This window comes from Taudactylus pleione, unplaced genomic scaffold (genome assembly GCF_031769625.1).
Source record: "Taudactylus pleione unplaced genomic scaffold, aTauple2 ptg000026l, whole genome shotgun sequence".
Lineage (NCBI taxonomy): Eukaryota > Metazoa > Chordata > Amphibia > Anura > Myobatrachidae > Taudactylus > Taudactylus pleione.
In genome coordinates this window covers 26,473,589-26,500,900 of record NW_028284428.1, presented here as the reverse complement: position 1 = coordinate 26,500,900, position 27,312 = coordinate 26,473,589, and positions in this window count along the sequence as shown.

Sequence of the window (27,312 nt, the reverse complement as noted above, 5' to 3'; positions counted from 1 at the left end):
CAGCAGATGGTTGACATATCTGAAAGATTGCCCATACTCATGCTGCATGGACAGGGTGATGATTGACACCAAGGGTAGCCAAATTTGAATGCCCATCCAGTAGAGCTGTCAAGCCCTGCACATTGGGCAGATGATTGGTAAGTGTGTATACACTTACCAATCGTTAGGAAGTTTGGCGGGTTGGCCAAAAGGTTGACATTGTGTGTACCAGCTTAAGAATACAGTCTTTAGATATTATAGTCTCAGGAAAAATCTAATAATATGTCTTCCATAACAATGCTTCTTTTTAAGCACATAGCTGCTATTTATCTTATTAGATCAATTTCTCTAAGTTGCTAATGCTCTGAGGAACTCAGCAACTCAGCTCAAAGAGAAAATATTGTAAGTACAATAAATATGTGAGGACTTATTTTTGTCTTTAAGCTCTGTTTTCCACAGAATAATTGATTAACATCAATTATACTCAGAATAACTGATCACGATAAACTGTAGTCATAAAACATTTCCAACATTCACTGAAAACATGTATTTTATATTCTTTATAAATATATTATTTATTTAAGCAAACTTCAATGTAAGCACAGTGACTACATTTATTTGATTCTAAATTAATTATGTTTTATTATGTAAAAAAAAAATGCACAGTGGTTACATCTGCAAAGTGCAATAGAGTCACATGCAGTTCTGTCCTGGGAGATTGCTGAAATGTATTACACACATTCTAACAATTTTTTATGGTACTGAAATTATTCTGAGGCAAAGATTACACTGTTAATTTGTCATGAAATTATACCGTACTGTATTTGAAATGCTTGAGCAGAAATATCACATCAGACAGTTGACTAAACTAAAGATATGTAAAAGACCTACTGCATATACATACCCCTCAAACTATGTGCTTTCACATTTGCCAAATCTTGTTCCTTGGATGTCTGTCATAGTTCAGATTGTAGACATAGGCCAATTTTTAAACACTATTATTGATGTACTAATACATACTGTATCAACAGAATAAAAATGTGTGACAGTGCATTTTCAGTATGTATGTATTACAGTTGCAACCTGCTTATTAGAGATGAGTAAAATTTTTGAAATTATTCCACGGAATAATCAAATTGCTTCTTTAAGTTTGGTACAGTATATTTCTCAGGTGTAATTGGCATTAAGTTTTCCCAGTCTTATCAGAATGACACCACTGAATTGACCAATGTCATCTCAATTCTAATTGTAGACTTTATTTCAATGAAATGTAAATATATACATACAATGAGGAATACAAAACAAAAAAAGGAACTGAAAGATTTCTGCAAGATGCTTTGCCTTGAAACTTATTTTGCACAATATTATTATTCGGTTTCACTCACTTTATATGTTATAGACTAGTAGCATGCTATAGTTTTTGTCTAATGGAAGTGCTTGCACTGACATAAACAGTACTTTACTAGCATTGCTACCTATCAGAATGTTCTATGTGAGTACTGTGTGGCTGAAGGCACACTGCTACAAACTTTATAACCTGCTATTTGACAACTAAGCTCCATCTCTATTAAAGAATACATATTTATTTATTTTTTTTATTTCATTTTCTTTTCATATCATTTTCAATGATAAAAAAATCACTTTTTTATAGAAATAAATTAAAAAAAGAAAATAATAATAATAATAATAATAACTTACTACAGATTTGCCATAATAACTTACTACAGATTTGCCATAATATCTTACTATAGATTTGCCCTAATAGTGTATGGTAGTTATAGGACTTGATCCTTTGAGTATTACCTATCATCTTATGTCACTATCTGCAGTCATGGTAGGGTGGTTTACGTGTTGCTTTAGCAACGTGTGAATGGTTGTGACACCAGATGCTCAAACTACTATAACTCCACAGCAGTTATAACAGGTTTGCTGATGGGTACAACATTTGGAAAATTCACATTCATTTCTCAAATAATAGATCAATTTAAAAAATACTTATTCAAGCCAATTAACACATGTAAGCTAGTCTCTGACACAATCAAGCTGATTCGATTGTATTTTTATATTATTTCCACTCCCAAAATGTTATTGATTCTATGCTATTGTTCGCTTACATCTAGACATTAAATTATAAATGATAACAATAAACATGATACATTCAAATCCTAAATGGGAACATGTGAGTACACCAGATGCCTATCTTTACTTCTACTAAATTAAGCACATTTTTATACTGCATCTAAATGACCATTGTAACATAAAGCTATGCATTGTAAACTTATGATGAATTATGTCAATTAGATTGTTATATTCTCATTGGTTGGATTACCCTTTTGCAAAACATTTCATAAAAAAGCGAGATTTCCACAAAATCAAATAAGTGTTGTATTTTAAAAAAAAAAATATATATATATATATATACTGTATATATAATTCTCCAGCAATAAATGGCACTCAGAGACTTAAATTAGCAAATCTCAGTATATTCCATATAATCAACTTTTGGGGGTCAATGCCCCTTACGTTAGGACCACATACAGTAATAAACACACCACCAACACTTACCCCTTTAAGTACCCTTACACGTTCCAGGCATCCGTACCACCATGCTCCTCACCAGTACTGCCCACCGGAAGCCCCGACGCACATCTGGAGTCTGCCGGAAGCGTTGCTATGGTAAAGCGCAGCTTGCGCTTCACAGCTCCCTCCTCCCTGCATTCCACAGACAATGGCAGCTCTGGGCTCAGCACTGGTAGACCTGTAGCCAATGGGAGAATGTCGTAACGCGAGATGCTAAAGCTTCATACATATAAATAGATGATACAGTACCTCTAAATTACATAAAGAGATACATAAAAAATACATTAAAGATACATAAAAAATACAGTACACAAAGTATATATCAATATCACTAATGGTATACATATCAATAGATTAAATATATTGAGTATACACCAATTGACTATCTAGCTATACATGCTAAGCATGACCACTACCACTACAAAATATGCATGCAGTGAAGAAATGTAGTTCTATAAAGAACCACATACTCCAATAATTCACAAATGCAGACATGCATGATCCTGGATGCTACCTTAAATGATACTGTTCCAATTGATACATATCGTGAAGTCCTAGTGAAATCCACTAAGCTTCTCTAGTCAAAATCATTTTAGCTCTGTCCCTACCTCTCAAAGAGGGGGACACATGATCTATCATAAAATATTTAAGTGATGAGAGAGAATGTACCCTTTCGTTAAAGTGCCTAGCCATTGCTTGGTCGATAGTACTGTCACCTAATGCCAAATGAATGGCAAAACAATGGGCTGCCACTCATTCACTAAATTTTCTTGTGGTTTGCTCGATGTAATAAAGCCCGCACGGGCACACAATCATATAGACAACATATGTACTATTACATGTAAGTACATGACCTATGTCATATATCTTATTAGTGTGAGGATGATTAAATGACTTGTATGCCAGCAAAAAAAAACATGTAGTACAATTTCTGCATTTATAGAAGTCAGGTTGTTTCCGATAAACAATGGGCAAATATGGAACACCCCTACCAATGATGTCCGTCTGTACCAACCTTCTAAAGGTAGCAATGGGGCAAGTGTACTTAAAAGTGGGCAGCTCATAATCAGCAGTCACAATTGGTCACAATGCTCGGGCGGCTATCTTAATGATGGGACTGGCCACAGTAAAATTACTCATCCAGGGAATGACCTGCTGGGTCTCTTTTTTGGCTGGATTAAGTAAATCCCCTCTTGACATTTGCAACAATTCAGCTTTTCGTGCTAAGAGGACTTTCAAATCATATCCACAGGAAATAAATCTACTAATAAGATCATCAATTAGACCAGTGATTTTAGTCCCGTCACTCATAATGCGAGCAATGTGAATCATTTGAAATAATGACAAGCCTGTTTTTAGTGCTGCAGGGTGGTAGCTAGAGGAAATAAGAAAAGAGTTTCTATCTGTGTTTTTCCTAAACACCTCAGTCTCAATGGAACCATAAATTATCATAATTTTCACATCTAGAAAATTAATCTCTTGCCTGTCGTATGCAAAAGTGAATTTAATAGGGGGACAAAACCTCATTAATCCTACTCATCAGATTTTCAAATACATCCACCCCCCCTGGTCCATAGAAGAAAAATATTGTCTATGTACCGGGTGTACCACAGAATACATTTCTTAACTTCCGGATCATCAAAAGACAATCCTTGTTCCTCAGCAAACATAAAAATGTTAGCATATGAGGGTGCTACAGAAGTCCCCACAGCACACCCTCGTAGCTGTAAAAAAATGCTGCCATCAAATATGAAGTAATTTCTATACCAACAGTGCCAAAAATAAGTTATGGTCAAATATAGAGGGTGACAGATGCCTCTCAAGGAAATTCCTCATGGCCAGGAAACCATTCCTGTCCAGGAGGACCATATAGAAACTACAGACATCCAAGCAACAGAGCAATGTACCTTGTGGTACTTTACCAAATTCAATTAACCTTTTTAGTAATTAAGTAGTATCCTTTAAAAAGGTGTCCTGCAATGGAAGCAGAGGTTGTAGTATACAGTCCAACAATTGCAACGTTGACTGATACAAAAATTTGCAGGCTGATATAATCGCCCTCCCAGGTGGTTTAGTGCTGTCTTTGTGCTTCTTTGGCAATGTGTACAGGACAGGTGTTCTAGGATGCTGTACATATAAAGCATTAAAGATCTTCTGTGAGATTTTATTCTGATCCTTAGCCTGAGTTAGAATTACACATTATTCCTGTTGATATTCAAAGGTGGGATCTTTAAGTAGTTTTTTGTAAACTTCCCGATCAGCCAGTTGTGAGGAAATTTCTGTCCGGTAAGCTCTAATGTCCTGGATCCTTATCGGCGGGCTTGATTACAATATCTTAATAAGACTCCAGGTTCTTAAGAGACTGAGTTTCCTCTTGGGACAAGTTAAATCTTAGTTTTACAGGGGCTAGGCTAAATTTAGTTGCAGCATCATTTAATAATCATCCGAATGTTTTCAGTGAGGCATTGGTAGAAATGGGATCAAAAGTTGATCTCGAGGCAGAGGCAAGAAATAAGTCAAATATGGATTTAGCAATTTGATTATTCTCATGTTGGAAGAACTTCTTGAGGCGTAGTTTATGTGCAAACCTATCTGCATCCAACTTCCAATCAAATTCATTATGGCCATTGGTAGGCACAAAGCTCAAGCCCTTACTCAAGACTTGTATTTCCATAGAGCTTAGAGACCTCTGAGAAAGGTTAAAAATTAGGTTTTCTTCTTTGTAGATGTTGCTTTCCTTCCTCCTCTGGCCCCCCACTCTGGTTTTGTTGTCCCCTACTGGTGGGAGATCAGCATGGGGATTTGCAGTGTTCTGTGAACCTTGGCCTAAAGGGACAGTCTGGGTTTGAGTTTGATCTTCAGATTCAGAGATGACAAAATCACCGTCACTGTTGCTTTTGGAAATATAGCCATCACAGGAAGTTCTGGCATTTTTCTTATGCCATGGTCTGCATCTGATGGTGTTACCTCAATTATATTGTGGGTTCTCACCACCTGCCAACCACCTGTATACACAATTCTCCTCATAATCTGTGTCCATTGTATATTTCTTAAATTTGTTAAGGTTTTTCCTGTATAGCTCACATTGTGTTTCTATCTTATTTGATCCAGTTCTGGCTAGGTTTGTCCTCCAGGGTTTTCTTGTGATCCTTCTCAAATGCAGCAATATTATTTCTGGTAAGGAGGAGTTCCCTACTGGCTTCTTCAATAACTGCAACCATGAGATCAAAAGCACAGTTATTTATTATACCAATCCATCTATGAACAAACTCAGGCTTGTTATGCCCAATGGTTGGGACATTTCGTATCCTGAACCTCAGGGGAATTTTATGCTCTCTATAATACTCAGAGAGAGAGATGCTGTGCAGTAAATAATCAATTTCTCTGCTTTTAAAATTAAGTAACTGTTGGTAAAGATCCTGGATCATACAAGGTTAATGCTTCTTTAAAAAGAATGCTCTCAATGTCAGAAGCTGTATAGCTAAAAGTTTCACCCGGGTCCAGCAGGAATATTCCTCAACAGCCAGCCGAGTCCATAGGCTGTGATGTCCCTGCAGACTCCATGTAATTGAAAATTGAATCACCGGTGAAGTGATGTATGAATGAGGGTCGTATACAAAAATCCTAGGTGCCATGCAATGTATGTCCATAACCCACTGTTGGGGCACAACACTATAGCTCCACAGTCTGCTGGCACTCACTGGGACAAATATTAAACAGCTCTGGTGCCCGTTAGAAGTAAGTACAATTCTCCAGCAATAAACGGCACTCAGAGACTTAAGTTAGCAAATCTCAGTATATTCTATATAATCAACATTTCGGGGTGAGCGCCTCTTTGTCAGGACCACATACAGTAACAAACACAACACCAACATTTACCCCATTGAAATACCCCTACATGTTCCAGATATCCGTGCCAACCATGCTACTCACCAGTACCGCCCACCGGAAGCTATGCCGCCACACATCTGGGGTCTGCTGGAAGTATTGCTATGGTAAAGCGCAGCTTGTGCTCCACAGCGCAATATGGAATGAATTGGGCACTCCAAGGACCAACATTTAGATTAGTGTACCCAAATAGATTCAAACACCAGAGAGTTTATTAAAAATCCATACAATTTAAAGCGTACAGCAATGTTTATATATAAGCACTCTCAGAGACCTTTTCTTTATAAATTTGTTTTTGGACATTTTGGTTCTCTTGACCAACAAAGGACCACCCCTAGGGAAGCTGCTAATCTGTATACTGTGTATTCATTTTTTGTGTAAATATTGTAAAATATAGTGCAAACATAATATATGTACTGTATATATATATATATAATATATATATATATATATATATATTTATATATATATATACTGTATAAGCTTGTATTTTAACATGTAGAACAGGCGGCACTCGCGGCGACTTGAGAATAGACTACACAGGCTCTGCTGGTTAGAAATCAACGTTTCACTGTGCTTAGCATTTTCATTAGGATACAAAACATAAAATGAAAAGAACTTACCTAAATAGATCAAACCACCAGTGACTAAACACCAATGCTTCCACCGGAAGTGAGGGATCAATGACGACATTATGTGAACACCCACAAGTAGAATACAAAAGGTATGGAAGCCTGCAAGGTACAGTATAAACTTGTTAGAGATTCAAACTATAATAATCAGGATGACAGCGGGAATAAAAAAAAAAGTAGCTACATGATATCAAAATAGTTTCCAAAAATAGACAAGTGGGCTACATAGTATAATTACACTTAATGCAAATATTCTTGGGTATGTGTAAATCATATAGATGTACTGACAAAAGAGAACAACGTGAGATGCATCACTTATGTGACTCTCGCCAAAGGTACTGGTATAAAACCAGTAGAGAACAAATTAAATGCCCTAGATCAAATTGGACATGATAGGTGTATCAGACATAATTAAGCATACTTAATGTGTCAGTCAGCATAAAAATGTCTGAAAAGCAACATTCTATTATAAATAGCACTGTACTCCTAACTGTTCATTTAACCCCTTTGGGGCCAGTGTCTCCAATTTGAAGATCCACTTTGATTCCAATTGGAGTAAACAACTTGATCTGTCTCCCTTTCTAATAAGAGGTGGCACATGGTCTATAATTCTTTATTTGAGAGATGCTAGACTGTGTTTTTCCTCCAAAAAATGTTTGGGTACAGGCTGCTCTGCATGTCCCTTCTCCATAGCAGCTTGTTTGGAACTTCTATCGAGCGCCATACGCTGTTTGAACATTCGATTCATTTTCCCTATGTAGCATTTGCTACAGGGGCACATGATCATGTATATGACGTATTTTGTTGTGCATGTTACATGATGTCTAATGTCCATGTACCTGCATGTCATGCAATGAATGCATTTAAAGCATCCCAATTTTTTTTTAATCTAAATTCATGTGTGTCAGATGTTTGTTTCAAGGTCTGACCTGATCTTAAGATATTTACCCCTAGTATAGCAATGCATAATGGGGCTTTGTCTGATAGCCGATAAATCAGTGTCAGACGTTAATATAGGCCAATATTTCTTAGCTTGTTGTTTAACAACTAAACTGACAGTGGTGTATTTCGTCACCAAAGGGGTACAGCCCTGTTTATTTTGCCTACCTCTAGGCATAACTAATGAAGTTATAGGCTGTTTCAGAGCTTTAGTTTTTTGTTTTAAGAGCATATTAGACTCATACCCTCTTTGTATGAACTTCAATATCATCTGGTCTATTTGTGGTGCTGCCAGGGCAGGATCACTGTTGATTCTACAGCAGCGTATTAAGTGAGAATATGGTAAACTGTTTTTTACGCTGGGAGGATGAAAACTGCTTTTGTGAAGAAAGATGTTGTGGTCTGTAGGTTTAGAACAGACTGTTGTTGACAACTTAGGACCCATTTTAGAGATGGACACATCTAAATAGTGGATAGAATCTTCTTCAATATCAAAAGTAAATTTTACTGGATGTGTGGATCTGTTATGTGTCTCTAACAGACTAACAGATCCTTGGGGCCTGACCAAAGGATAAAAAGGTTGTCTATGTACCTAAGAAATAAACATATGTTGTTGGTAACATCTGCATTAAAAAAATAAGTTTTTTTTTACCATAAACATGAAGCTGTTAGCCAGGGAAGAGGCCACGCTCTGCCCATAGCGCAACCAGCAAGCTGCAAAAAATAGTCCCCATTAAAGTAAAAATAGTTGCGAGTCAAAGTTAGTTCCAAAAGACAGATAAATAAGTTTATTTCAGGTCCTTTATATTCTGGATTGTTGATCAACAAGAGCCGAATCATCATCAATCCTGCTTGGTGGGGGATGCAAGTATATAAGTTTTTGTCGTCAACTGTACAAAGAAGCACATTGTTTGGTAATGCAGGGAGGGATTGAAGTGTCCTTAAGAAGGAAGTAATGTGTTTTTTAAATAGGTCACATTGCTGTAAAATACAATCCAAGTAAATTGTGACTGGCTGGAATAAAGAACCCTAGGTGGAGATGAAAGGCCTTCCCGGGGGTTTATCAAGAGATTTATGCACCTGGACACCGTGTATAAAAGCAGAGTTAAATGATACTCAGTGGTAAGAGCCATTTTTATTTCTGAAGAAATTAGGACACCTAATTGTATTTTTGAAATAAGCTGACAACATATTTTCCTTTATTAAAAATAAGCAAAATGTTTGGCAAATGGTTATTTAAATAGCATGGTATGTATCCAATTTGGAATGAATCAGAAAGTGAAACTAATCTGTTTTATGTTAATGTGATTGATGTATCTTTTATTCACCACATGTTGGATGCTATATAGCTTTTCAATTCTCATTAGAATGGAGATATATTGCAAGCTTTCTTATTTGCTAATACACATGTTTATAACCTTATTCAAAATTACTTTACAGTTTTGCACACTCTGCAGATCATTAATGTATATGTAGTTTGATATTTAAGAAGCAATAAGTCACATTATCTGCTTCATGCATTTACTTCCCATAAGATTTTTTTATTGATGTCCCAGCCAGATCCATTCACCATTCGGAAATTACTATTTATCGACAGTCTGTATCTGAAGAATCTATGAAAACTTATAAATGTTTCTTTGATTTATACATTTAAATTATTTTAAAATCTTTCTATTTTCTTGCAGTCTATTTCAAAATTTTTCTTTAATTGAACATTTGCTATTTAGCATTTGTGTTACTCCTTAATGTATGTTTTGGAATACACCATCGTGGGTTAAGGAAAGCTTTTGAATTAATAAAAAATCACTGATGTCAAAATAAAGGTATCATTCTACATTTTGTAATGTAAAATCTAATGTTTGAAATACAAATGGCATTAAATGCCCATGGGCAGAAATTCCAAATAATATAATCTCCTGTTATGTAACAATAAGTACTGTTGACTGTGGTAGGCAGCAATAATGTGTCATGGAATGAATGTCACCACAGTATTATGAAAAAGTATGGACACTGTAAGCTATAGTTGAATCTTATTTAACATATGTGAGACTGAGTTATTCAACACATAACAGATACTACTGTAAGTAATACATATACAGAAAAATGTTTCTGTTACTTAGCTTCACACCAAAGAGGGTTGTATCTACTGACCACTTATATTTCCAGTGGGATATTTATAAGACAGAGATATCAGTTAAAAATATCACATGAGTAGACTAATTGCACACAACACAACAATATTATTAAAATTACTACGCAAAAGGTTATTAATATGAACTATCTGTCTGTCTATCTATCGATCTACATAATAAGTAGATAAAGGTTATCAAAATATACACTTAGCTAATTTTAGCTTCAATGCAGTGCATAGACATCAGCTTCTTCATTCATGGTGAGCCTCCCAGATCGAGGAACGTACTGAATGCCATCCTTAGTTCCAGTCAAAAGTGCTAGTGTATCATCTTGCTAGTGTATCATCTTGCAGTAGTTATGGGTGGTGTTGGAGGTAGCAACTTCCCAGTTAATATATACAAACTTATAGAATACATACATTATTGCTCTATTTTTATTAATATCAGGGGGCAGTATCTCCCCAATCATGGTTATTAACTGAGGATAATGCATTTTCTCACTGATTTATCTCTGCAAACTGAAATTCCAAGGCTAACTACCTGGCATAAGAACATTATAAATCTGCATATTCAGCTACATAAGGCTAAATGACTACTGGGGCAAAAGTCATATTATTGTCATTAATTCATGGTGGTACAATCTATGATGTTAACTCAGTGGCTCCACAAAATCTGCATATGTTTTGTGTGATGGAAAAATTTAAATTCTTGAAAGTATGATTTTAACCTTATACCTAGCTTTGCTTTGCTTTTTTGCTGATTTATTCATTTATTTGCATGTTAAAGCAGTATATGCTATTATTCCTATTTATTTCTTTTTCTTTTTTCCAGCCCTCTTTTAGCCATGGGATTAGTTAACAAAAGTAATCTTGAGGAAGGGCTTAGGGAAACCTTATTTTCCCTAATGGCTGCAAACCATTTTGTTTGAGCTCTAATGGGAAGATATAATAAATATTCTAAAGATGACAAATGTGTGAGTTGCCAATAGCAACTAATCAGCTTCCTGCTATTACTTAGCTAGTCTTTTCTGTAAATTGATAGCTAGAATGTGGTTGCTATGAGTAACTTCTCCACTTCTCTTCTGAATAAAATTTGATAAATCTCTCCCTAAGATGTTTATTTACTTTCAATGTGACTTGCAACTCACATACAAGCTTTGGTGGCATCTATCCAATAAGTGTATTGAAACAACAGTTTAATGTTGTATTCAGCTTAACCTAATGGATAGCTGATGTTATTTGGTATTAAAACTTTTACAAATGGTGTCATGCAGGGTCTATCTGTAAATCCAATTACAAGTGTCCACTTCAACACTATAAAGGTGGAAACATAAACAATATATTTATAGAGTACAGATATATTATACAAATACACAAATTGTACTAGTGTGTGTGTATGTGTAAAATGGGGAGGTCACTTGCTGGAGACAAGATGTTATAAAAGTATTGATGATTTAATGTTTATTGACAGCTATGGAATATACATATCTGAATACAAGGGCATATAGGGGGCGATTAAATTCAACGCGAATTGAATAGTGCTGCTAGCAAGCTCCCATAGCTATTTCATTCAGTGCATTGTGTGGTTGGAAAATTCCAGTGTTAAGGGTGTTAAGGCGCATTAACCAGAATTTTCTGACCAAAGTGCCGGGTGCGGGGCTGTTAGCACTGCGCTATGCAGAAAAACAGCTGCGAGCCATGCACTTTGGTCGGATTTCTCTTCGCATCCCCAGGGGTGTGTGAGAAGAAATTCTTAGCGCGCCCAAACAGCGCAGTGAATTATATAGCTTCAGGAGCTCCCTCCCGCGGCTATTCAACATCATGTTGAATTGATTCGCCCCAATAGATGGAAGCACATGTAATGGAATACCCTTAAAAAGCACAACTTCCTTTGCCCCCACCACACACCCCCAAATAAGTTGCACCTGGGCCATGGGAACATCAATGTAATATTCCCTAGCTGTGGTATTATGAACTTTGCTATTTTTACTATCTGGTATTGTATTAAAAAATTGGGGTGATCCAGTGTAATAGATGCCTTAGTCTCTGAGTCTTTTATGGAGTATCCCATTCAATTTTACTGGCTGAATTTGTCCCTTCATGTTCAGAGGAGTAACTGTCCCCAAAGTTGCTAACACTTCCACCTAGTAGATTCCTTTTTCTAACCCCTGTGAATTAGTCAGTGGACCAGATTCAGAGATTATCGCTAATGCAATCCCAATTGTCATCTCTTATGGATCGCATTAGCAAAAATATGCTAATAACTTCCAAAGCTAACCCGAGCATAGGGATGCTCACTACTGTCTTCTTATATCCGTCCAATGATGTGCATCAGTGTAAACATTGGTAATATCAATGCAAATCAGGTAGACGCAGCTTCTGAGTGAATTCTGACCTGTGTCAATCACTGTGTGTCTCCTGACATGTAGAGAGCTCCCATGCTGAGCAGGAGATTAAAGTGGCTAATTTATGAAATTGAGTTTACATGGTACTGACACATCTGCATTTGTCTAGCCATGCTCCGTTACCTCCCCCAAATGCTGACTACCTGTCACTCACTTTGCAAATGAAACCTCTGTGCAAATGTAGTCACAAACCATTCACTGTACAGTATGTACACTGTATGGCTTTCACACATGCGCATTGGCTAACAATCTCTCAATCTGCAAAAGTATGGGCATTGTGTAAATCTCTTTATTAAGGCCAAGTGTTCATTCCCACCTCCCCCACTTTTAACTTATTGTGGCAGACTGCTATCCAGGGTACTGGGACTCTGACACAAAGAATTTGAAGACACTGACACTCCTGTAGAATGTGTCACATTTGATAGCAATTATAGCATCAGAACTTAATTGGATGGTGACTCTTCTCACTGCCTTGTGTGGAGGTCAGAGATATTCAGACATATTGTGGAGGTTGATTTGAACTTCACTGAACCCACTGATGGCTGTTCGTGTCCTTGTTAACTCTATTCTGCCAACCTAGTCAGTTGTACACAGAAAGGAAGTTGCTCAAACAATTTATTGGCCCATCACAGGTGCATGTAAGGGAGGGGTTAATATAAACAGAAACAAAACTAAATTAATTCCCCCTGCACACTGCAGTGGGCTAGCAAAAGAGACTTGCATGCTACATGATAAAATGCAGAGGATTCAAGGGGGAGATGTATTATCATTTGTATAATGATCATTAATTGTCTGGACCTACTTTGTCCATTATCATAGTGAAGCAGGCCCAGACACTGTCCGATGAAATGCACTTTCCCTCTTGCAGCTGTTTTGACCAGCACTTACAGAGCTTCTGTGCATGCACCAGTAAAAACTTCCAAGTGACATCCACGGCTTTATTGAAAAACAAAACAGTTTTATTTTTTTTGTCCCGGCATATTCTGACAGCCAGGGTCAGTGCTATGGTGCGACAACAACAACTGCAGCTGTCGAAATTGATAGCTACAGTTGTCAGTGCCACTGACCATTCATAAGTTGCCCAACCATTTTAGCACCCTATCTAGGCAATGCAGCACTATTAATAATGGGGGTGCATAGTGCCCCTATTCTGATTCCTTTTCTGCATTATGTACATAGTTATCAAATTACAAGTAACACCTGTTCTTACATCTACCACTCAGGTACATAGATTTGCAAATATATGGTAAGCCACCAGTAACATCAAGACATATCTGCTCTGGTGGTCTTACACTACATAATAATAGCACCATTTTGTGTTATATATTCATGTATTTCTACACTGAGAGCTGTCTCACTTGGAGGCACCTCGGGATCCTCCAAAATTTCACTACAAGGATCCCATACATTCCTCTCAGAACAGTGATACACAGAATAGGTATATAGATCAACCAATTTATTGGCCCATCACAGGTGCATTTAAGGGAGGGCTTAAAGTAGACAAGAAAAAATACAAATCAAATAGCATTTAATGAAGGTGAGTGTTCCTTGTTGCCTCATAAACTATTTCAGACTGACTTACTTGTTCCATTTTGAGAACTTGAATGATCCCCATTGCTACCACCAAAAGTGAAACAATGGGAACTGAGATCACTAACTTGAAGCAAGATTTTATAAAGATATAGATGATTTGATGTAATTTAACATGGCATATACATACGTATCTGAATACAATATTCTGACTGAAGAACACACTCTTCTCTCTATGGAATCCATATACTAATACGCCACTTATCATGGAGAAAAAACTGCACGCTTTTCACCTGTTTTTGCTGCGAAGCAGGAGGTGACTATCACAATTCTTTTAAAAAATAGCCCCGCCGAGGAGAGTGCATGAAGACTCACACCTTTGGCTATGCCAGCAGCAGAGAGACATTCTGCATCTTAATTAACTTTTGTTTTGTTTTCGAATTAAAACTGCTCCACAGGCATGTGCTCAATGTGCTCTCATGTGAAGTCTCGTGAGAACATGCACTGCAGCTTTATTGCTTAAAAAAAAAATCAAAACTTTATTAACAAAAGAATGAAACAACACAGAGGAAAGGACATCCAAATCCCTACTCTTCTCTCTGCTGGTGGCAAAAAAGGGACCTCCAAATGATATCACGGTTGGAGAAGATGTCTGACATAAGTGACACCTTTTCTTAGTAACACCTGAGTCACTTTGAAGTGCCTGAGTCACTTTGAAGTGCCTATAACAGTGCCAATATTCTAGCCTGTTATTAGTGCTAGCGGCAGAAGACAACAAAAATACCTTGAGTATATATCGACAAGTAAAATGTACAAAGATATTCTCTGATATACTTTATGTTTTTGCTTTGCTCCGTATATGCCCTTAGTACATGAACCCCTATAACTCCTAAAATTTTTGTAAGAAAGTGTTCATTCAAATATCAATAGCCAGCAGCTCCAGCTCCAGGTGATCTATTCCCAGGGCTGGATTATAGGGGGGCAACAGGGGTGGCCGTCCTGGGGCCCCCACACCTAAAGGGTCCCCACACAGCAGCAGCAGCTGCACAAGAGCAGGCACCGTTATTATGCCCCGCCCACCTCGCAGCAAAATTTCGTGATTTGCGGGTCAATCGGCTGGAGGCGGAGCCAGTATGATGCATTTCCATTACAATTGTGTCATTTGGCTCCACCTCTTTGCGATTGACTCGCGAATCACGGCCAAAGCTGTGAGGGGGGTGGAGCTTAAAAACATGGTGCCTTCTTCCCCATCCACAACATTCAGTGCAGATGGTGGGTGTGTGTGAAATGTGTGTGTGTGACTTGTGTGTGTATGTATGTAGGTTTGTGTTTAATGTACAGTATGTGTGACACATGCATGTCTGGTGTATATATGTGTTTTTCTGTGTGACTGTATGTATGTGTGCATAAGTATCTTAATATATGTGTGTTGTGTATGTGTATATATAAAACAAATATATACAATTATATTGATAGGGGCCACCACAAAGTTGTTGCCCCAGGACCCCCTCAAACCTTAATCTGGCACTGTCTATTCCCCCTCTCCTAAACATTCCGGGCAACCAGCTTCACATGCAATACTTATTACACTATTTACAGCTAATACCTGGTTTTTCAAAGGATTAACCAACCAGACAGGGCCCCCTAAAAGTGCTACAAAACATTACTGTATACTAAAACAGCAATGACCTATATCACAACATTTGATGTACAGATTTGTCCTTGCTCATCTAGTAGTCTCAATATACCATGCAGCGATATATGCCTGGCATGACTATGCTGCAAGATCCCATGCAACTCTGCTAGTGTCTGGTGTCTTTTGTGCCAAAAATGCATCTAAGTTGCAATGTGACTAGGATGCACCAGGAGACTGTGCTGATTAATTTGATTTGTGAAACTTGTATATATGCGGTGGCAGATTTTTGGCAAAAAAAAACACCGGGTGCTGGTAGAGTCTCACAGGACCAGGTGCATTGAGAGGGGCTATTTAGCATGACTACAGCAAAGGCGAGTCAGGAGACATCTGTAAGAGTACTACATTTTCCAATGTACTGTAGGCTGTCACTCCTTCTTTCTAATAATAGGTGCCTGGGTGGCCCCTAGGATGAAACAGAGCTTTTTCAATGTGCAGTACAAACAAATCCACACTCCATGGACTTCACAAAACAATGCACCAAGTCTGTGGTATTTTAATCTGAGATTTCAGTCACATTTTAATGACTTCCTTCAGGTGTGTATTTACATCAGTGGAATAACTCCCTGAAAAGGAAGTGAAAGCATTGGCCTCTGGGTGCCAGCTGTTGGGGGCAACATGGAACATGGACTGGAACGGGGGGGGGGGTTTTGCTGAGCAAGGACACATGTCTCTTCAAACAGTTTCTAAGTGATTTACTGCAGGCAGTGCTGACTGCTTTCCTTGCTCAAAATCCTCTTTGGTGAACCCCCTCCCCAGGGCCTTCAAAAGTTCTGGAATGTGTGAGGAAAATTACAGTGTGTGCAGTGAGCTACAACATCTGCTGCTGTGTCTTATATAATGAAAAAAAGGAGAGCAGTAGATATTTTCCTTATTGGCACGATTCACACAAAAGAGATATATTTGTTCGCCCAGATATACCATTGATGAGTCTCTGGGATCACATTACTACCGCCTTTGACCCCTCAGCTGTGCTACTGCGGCCACCACAGGGGGGAGTACCATTGTCTATTTTGCCATTGGGCACATGGTAGGAACTTATACCCCTGATTGATAAATACCAGTATATCATATGTTGCATTACTCAGTTCACCAACTGCTACTCCCATCCTGTCATTTGCTTTTACCTGCCCCCTCCTTGCTCCATTCCAGATGTATATACTTAGAGGTTCCCAAAGCAGAGTGGTCCTCCCACCAGGTCTGTCACATCAGTCACTGCTTTAGGGGTATTTGGAGGGAGGATGTATGCCTGCAACATGTGCCACAGCTCACACTGCGCATGTACGGCGAAGGCAGGAAAGACCTTAGCAGATTATAAATAAATAAATATATATATATATATATATATATCTATATATATACAGTCAGGTGCATAAATATTGGGACATTGACAGAATTTTCATATTTTGGCCTCTATTCACCACCACAATGGCTTTGAAATGAAACAAACAAGATGTGATTTAACTGCAGACTTTCAGATTTAATTTGAGGGTAACTACATCCAAATCAGGTGAATGGTGTAGGAATTACAACGGTTTCTATATGTGCCTCCCACTTTTTAAGGGGCCAAATGTAATGGGACAAACTAACCAATCCTAAATCTAACTTTCACTTTTTAATACTTTGTTGCTAATCCTTTGCAGGCAATTACAGCCTGAAGTCTGGAACGCATAGACATCACCAGACGCTGGGTTTCATCCATGGTGATGCTCTGCCAGGCCTCTACTGCAAATGTCTTCAGTTCCTGCTTGTTCTTCAGGCATTTTCCCTTCAGTTTTGTCTTCATCAAGTGAAATGCATGCTCAATTGGCTTCAGGTCAGGGGATTGACTTGGCCATTGCATAACATTCCACTTTTTAGCCTTAAAAAACTCTGTGGTTGCTTTTGCAGTATGCTTCGGGTCATTGTCCATCTGCACTGTGAAGCGCCGTCCAATGAGTTCTGAAGCATTTGACTGAATATGAGCATATAATATTGGCAGAAATACTTCAGAATTCAGATCATCAATAAATATGAGGGAACCAGTTCCATTGGCAGCCATACATGCCCACGCCATGACACTACTTCCACCATGCTTCAATGATGAGGTGGTATGTTTTGGATAATGAGCAGTTCCTTTCCTTCTCCAAACTCTTCTCTTCCCATCACTCTGGTACAAGTTGATCTTTGTCTCATCTGTCCATAGGATGTTGTTCCAGAACTGTAATGGCTTTTTTAGATGTTGTTTGGCAAACTCTAATCTGGTCTTCCTGTTTTTGTGGCTCACCAATGGTTTGCATCTGGTGGTGAACCCTCCATATTCACTCTTGTGAAGTCTTCTCTTGATTGTTGACTTTGACACATATACATCTACCTCCTGGAGAGTGTTCTTGATTTGACCAACTGTTGTGAAGGGGTTTTTCTTCACCAGGGAAATAATTCTTTTGTCATCCACCACAGTTGTCTTCCGTGGTCTTCCGGGTCTTTTGGTGTTGCTGAGCTCTCCGATGCTTTCTTTCTTTTTAAGAATGTTCCAAACAGTTGATATGGCCACACCTAATGTTTTTGCTATCTCTCTGATGGGTTTGTTTTGATTTTTCAGCCTAGTGATGGCTTGCTTCACTGATAGTGACAGCTCTTTGGATCTCATATTGAGTTGACAGCAACTGATTCCAAATGCAAATGTCACACCTAGAATCAACTCCAGACCTTTTACCTGCTTAATTGATAATGAAATAATGAGCGAATAGCCCACACCTGTCCATGAAATAGCTTTTGAGTTGATAGTCCCATTACTTTTGGACCCTTAAAAAGTGGGAGTCACATATTGAAACTGTTGTAATTCCTACACCATTCACCCGATTTGGATGTAATTACCCTCAAATGAAATCTGAAAGTCTGCAGTTAAAGCACATATTGTTTGTTTCATTTCAAAACCACTGTGGTGGTGAATAGAGGCCAAAATCTGAAAATTCTGTCAATGACCCAATATTTTTGTACCTGACTGTATATATATATATATATATATATATATATATATATATATATTAGTTTATCTTTATCCATAAAAAAAACATATATTAGCTTTGTGCTATCTTTATCCATAAAAAAAAACATATCTCCAGGCTTAGCGGTATTTCACAAATCATGTTAATGTCTAGTTCATATCTGCAAAGCCCTTAATGAGCGAATTTTTCAGTCCATGATTTCCTGTCATATTTTTGATGAATTGAAATGGACTGTAACAGCAGTAAAGCAGATACTGTAGGGATGGATGTACTAAGCCTTGCAGAGAGATAAAGTTGAGAGAGAAAAAGTATCAACCAATTAGCTCCTGCCATTTTTCAAACACACCCTGTAAACTGACAGGAGCTGATTGGTTGGTACTTTATATATCTCCACTTTATCTCTCTCAAAGACTTACATTTACTCTTTAGGGGTATATTTACTGAATGTCGATTTTAATACATTTTGATCAATTTCAAATTGATAAAAATCGATTAACATTGATGTTGTGCTTCTGGGGCTAAATCACACATTTACTAACAGACAATTTCTGATTTGTTTTATTTTAAGTTATAGTAAATGTGTGGTTTACTTTAGTTCAAAATTGATTAAAATCAACATTTAGAAAATATACCCCTTGCTGTCTTGTGTTGGTGCAAATCATCTAAGATTTGGGTTGCCAGTGCATTCAATGAAGCAATAACATTTGTGTCAATTTTCCCTCAAACTATCTTTCTTCATTTATGTTGGTTCAAAAAGTTTGAAAGTGAATTTTTCAAATCAATGCAATTCTAAAGTCTTAAGTTTTCTTTTAAAAGCTGTACACTCTCCTATTTGATCTTGTTTTCATGAAAACAATACTATGTCTGCGAGTTGGTGACCCTCCCATCGTCTCACTCATTCTCACTGCATACATTAGTCTGTTTATCTTTGTTATCTTGAAAATAAAGTGAGACCAACAATATCTTCTTTTCTCCTCTTTTTTGATTACTTTTCACCACCCAGTTGCAAGATCTTATTGCCTTACTTGGTACTGTAGGAAATGCAGACAGTTATGGGTACTGAAATTGGAATTATCTTTCAAGCATTGCTGTTAGGTGAACTGAACCAAAGATACAGTAGCATAAGACACTTGCTTTTACTGTCCAGCAGAATACAAGGAGGAAAGTGATTGGCTGGAGTAGAAAAGGAACTTGAACTTGAGGAGTAGTCTTAAAGAATGTGTTTACTGCTTGTGGCAATAGATATAGAAGATTGTTTGTAACACGTACAAAAATCCTTTATTTGGGTGCCAGAACATTTTTACATCTATTCAATGGAAGAATTTTTAATTAGCTATTTGTATGTTTCTGTCTATAGTAAATATTAAATATGTGTGTGGACCCCTTTGTTTTGTCATGGCTCTTATTCATCATTGTGTATCAGTTTTATTTTTTTTGTCCCGGCATATTCTGACAGCCAGGGTCAGTGCTATGGTGCGACAACAACAACTGCAGCTGTCGAAATTGATAGCTACAGTTGTCAGTGCCACTGACCATTCATAAGTTGCCCAACCATTTTAGCACCCTATCTAGGCAATGCAGCACTATTAATAATGGGGGTGCATAGTGCCCCTATTCTGATTCCTTTTCTGCATTATGTACATAGTTATCAAATTACAAGTAACACCTGTTCTTACATCTACCACTCAGGTACATAGATTTGCAAATATATGGTAAGCCACCAGTAACATCAAGGCATATCTGCTCTGGTGGTCTTACACTACATAATAATAGCACCATTTTGTGTTATATATTCATGTATTTCTACACTGAGAGCTGTCTCACTTGGAGGCACCTCGGGATCCTCCAAAATTTCACTACAAGGATCCCATACATTCCTCTCAGAACAGTGATACACAGAATAGGTATATAGATCAACCAATTTATTGGCCCATCACAGGTGCATTTAAGGGAGGGCTTAAAGTAGACAAGAAAAAATACAAATCAAATAGCATTTAATGAAGGTGAGTGTTCCTTGTTGCCTCATAAACTATTTCAGACTGACTTACTTGTTCCATTTTGAGAACTTGAATGATCCCCATTGCTACCACCAAAAGTGAAACAATGGGAACTGAGATCACTAACTTGAAGCAAGATTTTATAAAGATATAGATGATTTGATGTAATTTAACATGGCATATACATACGTATCTGAATACAATATTCTGACTGAAGAACACACTCTTCTCTCTAAGGAATCCATATACTAATACGCCACTTATCATGGAGAAAAAACTGCACGCTTTTCACCTGTTTTTGCTGCGAAGCAGGAGGTGACTATCACAATTCTTTTAAAAAATAGCCTCGCCGAGGAGAGTGCATGAAGACTCACACCTTTGGCTATGCCAGCAGCAGAGAGACATTCTGCATCTTAATTAACTTTTGTTTTGTTTTCGAATTAAAACTGCTTCACAGGCATGTGCTCAATGTGCTCTCATGTGAAGTCTCGTGAGAACATGCACTGCAGCTTTATTGCTTAAAAAAAAAATCAAAACTTTATTAACAAAAGAATGAAACAACACAGAGGAAAGGACATCCAAATCCCTACTCTTCTCTCTGCTGGTGGCAAAAAAGGGACCTCCAAATGATATCACGGTTGGAGAAGATGTCTGACATAAGTGACACCTTTTCTTAGTAACACCTGAGTCACTTTGAAGTGCCTGAGTCACTTTGAAGTGCCTATAACAGTGCCAATATTCTAGCCTGTTATTAGTGCTAGCGGCAGAAGACAACAAAAATACCTTGAGTATATATCGACAAGTAAAATGTACAAAGATATTCTCTGATATACTTTATGTTTTTGCTTTGCTCCGTATATGCCCTTAGTACATGAACCCCTATAACTCCTAAAATTTTTGTAAGAAAGTGTTCATTCAAATATCAATAGCCAGCAGCTCCAGCTCCAGGTGATCTATTCCCAGGGCTGGATTATAGGGGGGCAACAGGGGTGGCCATCCTGGGGCCCCCACACCTAAAGGGTCCCCACACAGCAGCAGCAGCTGCACAAGAGCAGGCACCGTTATTATGCCCCGCCCACCTCGCAGCAAAATTTCGTGATTTGCGGGTCAATCGGCTGGAGGCGGAGCCAGTATGATGCATTTCCATTACAATTGTGTCATTTGGCTCCACCTCTTTGCGATTGACTCGCGAATCACGGCCAAAGCTGTGAGGGGGGTGGAGCTTAAAAACATGGTGCCTTCTTCCCCATCCACAACATTCAGTGCAGATGGTGGGTGTGTGTGAAATGTGTGTGTGTGACTTGTGTGTGTATGTATGTAGGTTTGTGTTTAATGTACAGTATGTGTGACACATGCATGTCTGGTGTATATATGTGTTTTTCTGTGTGACTGTATGTATGTGTGCATAAGTATCTTAATATATGTGTGTTGTGTATGTGTATATATAAAACAAATATATACAATTATATTGATAGGGGCCACCACAAAGTTGTTGCCCCAGGACCCCCTCAAACCTTAATCTGGCACTGTCTATTCCCCCTCTCCTAAACATTCCGGGCAACCAGCTTCACATGCAATACTTATTACACTATTTACAGCTAATACCTGGTTTTTCAAAGGATTAACCAACCAGACAGGGCCCCCTAAAAGTGCTACAAAACATTACTGTATACTAAAACAGCAATGACCTATATCACAACATTTGATGTACAGATTTGTCCTTGCTCATCTAGTAGTCTCAATATACCATGCAGCGATATATGCCTGGCATGACTATGCTGCAAGATCCCATGCAACTCTGCTAGTGTCTGGTGTCTTTTGTGCCAAAAATGCATCTAAGTTGCAATGTGACTAGGATGCACCAGGAGACTGTGCTGATTAATTTGATTTGTGAAACTTGTATATATGCGGTGGCAGATTTTTGGCAAAAAAAAACACCGGGTGCTGGTAGAGTCTCACAGGACCAGGTGCATTGAGAGGGGCTATTTAGCATGACTACAGCAAAGGCGAGTCAGGAGACATCTGTAAGAGTACTACATTTTCCAATGTACTGTAGGCTGTCACTCCTTCTTTCTAATAATAGGTGCCTGGGTGGCCCCTAGGATGAAACAGAGCTTTTTCAATGTGCAGTACAAACAAATCCACACTCCATGGACTTCACAAAACAATGCACCAAGTCTGTGGTATTTTAATCTGAGATTTCAGTCACATTTTAATGACTTCCTTCAGGTGTGTATTTACATCAGTGGAATAACTCCCTGAAAAGGAAGTGAAAGCATTGGCCTCTGGGTGCCAGCTGTTGGGGGCAACATGGAACATGGACTGGAACAGGGGGGGTTTTGCTGAGCAAGGACACATGTCTCTTCAAACAGTTTCTAAGTGATTTACTGCAGGCAGTGCTGACTGCTTTCCTTGCTCAAAATCCTCTTTGGTGAACCCCCTCCCCAGGGCCTTCAAAAGTTCTGGAATGTGTGAGGAAAATTACAGTGTGTGCAGTGAGCTACAACATCTGCTGCTGTGTCTTATATAATGAAAAAAAGGAGAGCAGTAGATATTTTCCTTATTGGCACGATTCACACAAAAGAGATATATTTGTTCGCCCAGATATACCATTGATGAGTCTCTGGGATCACATTACTACCGCCTTTGACCCCTCAGCTGTGCTACTGCGGCCACCACAGGGGGGAGTACCATTGTCTATTTTGCCATTGGGCACATGGTAGGAACTTATACCCCTGATTGATAAATACCAGTATATCATATGTTGCATTACTCAGTTCACCAACTGCTACTCCCATCCTGTCATTTGCTTTTACCTGCCCCCTCCTTGCTCCATTCCAGATGTATATACTTAGAGGTTCCCAAAGCAGAGTGGTCCTCCCACCAGGTCTGTCACATCAGTCACTGCTTTAGGGGTATTTGGAGGGAGGATGTATGCCTGCAACATGTGCCACAGCTCACACTGCGCATGTACGGCGAAGGCAGGAAAGACCTTAGCAGATTATAAATAAATAAATATATATATATATATATATATATATATATACAGTCAGGTGCATAAATATTGGGACATTGACAGAATTTTCATATTTTGGCCTCTATTCACCACCACAATGGCTTTGAAATGAAACAAACAAGATGTGATTTAACTGCAGACTTTCAGATTTAATTTGAGGGTAACTACATCCAAATCAGGTGAATGGTGTAGGAATTACAACGGTTTCTATATGTGCCTCCCACTTTTTAAGGGGCCAAATGTAATGGGACAAACTAACCAATCCTAAATCTAACTTTCACTTTTTAATACTTTGTTGCTAATCCTTTGCAGGCAATTACAGCCTGAAGTCTGGAACGCATAGACATCACCAGACGCTGGGTTTCATCCATGGTGATGCTCTGCCAGGCCTCTACTGCAAATGTCTTCAGTTCCTGCTTGTTCTTCAGGCATTTTCCCTTCAGTTTTGTCTTCATCAAGTGAAATGCATGCTCAATTGGCTTCAGGTCAGGGGATTGACTTGGCCATTGCATAACATTCCACTTTTTAGCCTTAAAAAACTCTTTGGTTGCTTTTGCAGTATGCTTCGGGTCATTGTCCATCTGCACTGTGAAGCGCCGTCCAATGAGTTCTGAAGCATTTGACTGAATATGAGCATATAATATTGGCAGAAATACTTCAGAATTCAAATCATCAATAAATATGAGGGAACCAGTTCCATTGGCAGCCATACATGCCCACGCCATGACACTACTTCCACCATGCTTCAATGATGAGGTGGTATGTTTTGGATAATGAGCAGTTCCTTTCCTTCTCCAAACTCTTCTCTTCCCATCACTCTGGTACAAGTTGATCTTTGTCTCATCTGTCCATAGGATGTTGTTCCAGAACTGTAATGGCTTTTTTAGATGTTGTTTGGCAAACTCTAATCTGGTCTTCCTGTTTTTGTGGCTCACCAATGGTTTGCATCTGGTGGTGAACCCTCCATATTCACTCTTGTGAAGTCTTCTCTTGATTGTTGACTTTGACACATATACATCTACCTCCTGGAGAGTGTTCTTGATTTGACCAACTGTTGTGAAGGGGTTTTTCTTCACCAGGGAAATAATTCTTTTGTCATCCACCACAGTTGTCTTCCGTGGTCTTCCGGGTCTTTTGGTGTTGCTGAGCTCTCCGATGCTTTCTTTCTTTTTAAGAATGTTCCAAACAGTTGATATGGCCACACCTAATGTTTTTGCTATCTCTCTGATGGGTTTGTTTTGATTTTTCAGCCTAGTGATGGCTTGCTTCACTGATAGTGACAGCTCTTTGGATCTCATATTGAGTTGACAGCAACTGATTCCAAATGCAAATGTCACACCTAGAATCAACTCCAGACCTTTTACCTGCTTAATTGATAATGAAATAATGAGCGAATAGCCCACACCTGTCCATGAAATAGCTTTTGAGTTGATAGTCCCATTACTTTTGGACCCTTAAAAAGTGGGAGTCACATATTGAAACTGTTGTAATTCCTACACCATTCACCCGATTTGGATGTTATTACCCTCAAATGAAATCTGAAAGTCTGCAGTTAAAGCACATATTGTTTGTTTCATTTCAAAACCACTGTGGTGGTGAATAGAGGCCAAAATCTGAAAATTCTGTCAATGACCCAATATTTTTGTACCTGACTGTATATATATATATATATATATATATATATATATTAGTTTATCTTTATCCATAAAAAAAACATATATTAGCTTTGTGCTATCTTTATCCATAAAAAAAAACATATCTCCAGGCTTAGCGGTATTTCACAAATCATGTTAATGTCTAGTTCATATCTGCAAAGCCCTTAATGAGCGAATTTTTCAGTCCATGATTTCCTGTCATATTTTTGATGAATTGAAATGGACTGTAACAGCAGTAAAGCAGATACTGTAGGGATGGATGTACTAAGCCTTGCAGAGAGATAAAGTTGAGAGAGAAAAAGTACCAACCAATTAGCTCCTGCCATTTTTCAAACACACCCTGTAAACTGACAGGAGCTGATTGGTTGGTACTTTATATATCTCCACTTTATCTCTCTCAAAGACTTACATTTACTCTTTAGGGGTATATTTACTGAATGTCGATTTTAATACATTTTGATCAATTTCAAATTGATAAAAATCGATTAACATTGATGTTGTGCTTCTGGGGCTAAATCACACATTTACTAACAGACAATTTCTGATTTGTTTTATTTTAAGTTATAGTAAATGTGTGGTTTACTTTAGTTCAAAATTGATTAAAATCAACATTTAGAAAATATACCCCTTGCTGTCTTGTGTTGGTGCAAATCATCTAAGATTTGGGTTGCCAGTGCATTCAATGAAGCAATAACATTTGTGTCAATTTTCCCTCAAACTATCTTTCTTCATTTATGTTGGTTCAAAAAGTTTGAAAGTGAATTTTTCAAATCAATGCAATTCTAAAGTCTTAAGTTTTCTTTTAAAAGCTGTACACTCTCCTATTTGATCTTGTTTTCATGAAAACAATACTATGTCTGCGAGTTGGTGACCCTCCCATCGTCTCACTCATTCTCACTGCATACATTAGTCTGTTTATCTTTGTTATCTTGAAAATAAAGTGAGACCAACAATATCTTCTTTTCTCCTCTTTTTTGATTACTTTTCACCACCCAGTTGCAAGATCTTATTGCCTTACTTGGTACTGTAGGAAATGCAGACAGTTATGGGTACTGAAATTGGAATTATCTTTCAAGCATTGCTGTTAGGTGAACTGAACCAAAGATACAGTAGCATAAGACACTTGCTTTTACTGTCCAGCAGAATACAAGGAGGAAAGTGATTGGCTGGAGTAGAAAAGGAACTTGAACTTGAGGAGTAGTCTTAAAGAATGTGTTTACTGCTTGTGGCAATAGATATAGAAGATTGTTTGTAACACGTACAAAAATCCTTTATTTGGGTGCCAGAACATTTTTACATCTATTCAATGGAAGAATTTTTAATTAGCTATTTGTATGTTTCTGTCTATAGTAAATATTAAATATGTGTGTGGACCCCTTTGTTTTGTCATGGCTCTTATTCATCATTGTGTATTGGTTTTGGTTTTGCCAAAACCACCCTCAAGTGTTTTGGTTTTGGAACTGGATTTTCTTTTTAAAATTGATAAAAAAACACCTACTATAAAATCTTGTAATTTGTAATCTGTTTTTGTTCCTACAGTATTATTAACTTCAATAACATTAATTTTCAGTCAATTTTGACCACCTTACTGCTCATGATATTTTTTTTAGTTCTTTAACCAATATTTGCAAAAGGCTGCAGTGAGCTGGCTAAACTAAGCAACAGAGCAACAGGCAGTCTAAAAAAGGTAAATGGAGCTAGAGTAGTATTTAGCGGAAGCCAGGCAAAGCATTGCTTGATTGATTAATTAGCAGAAAAAAAGCAGAGTCTATTCCTCAGATAAAAACATCTCTGCTTAAATCTTACCACCAATCAAATATTATTGAAATCCTACTTTATCACTAGTGTAATAAGTTGTCTGAAGAAATATCAAAAGATCT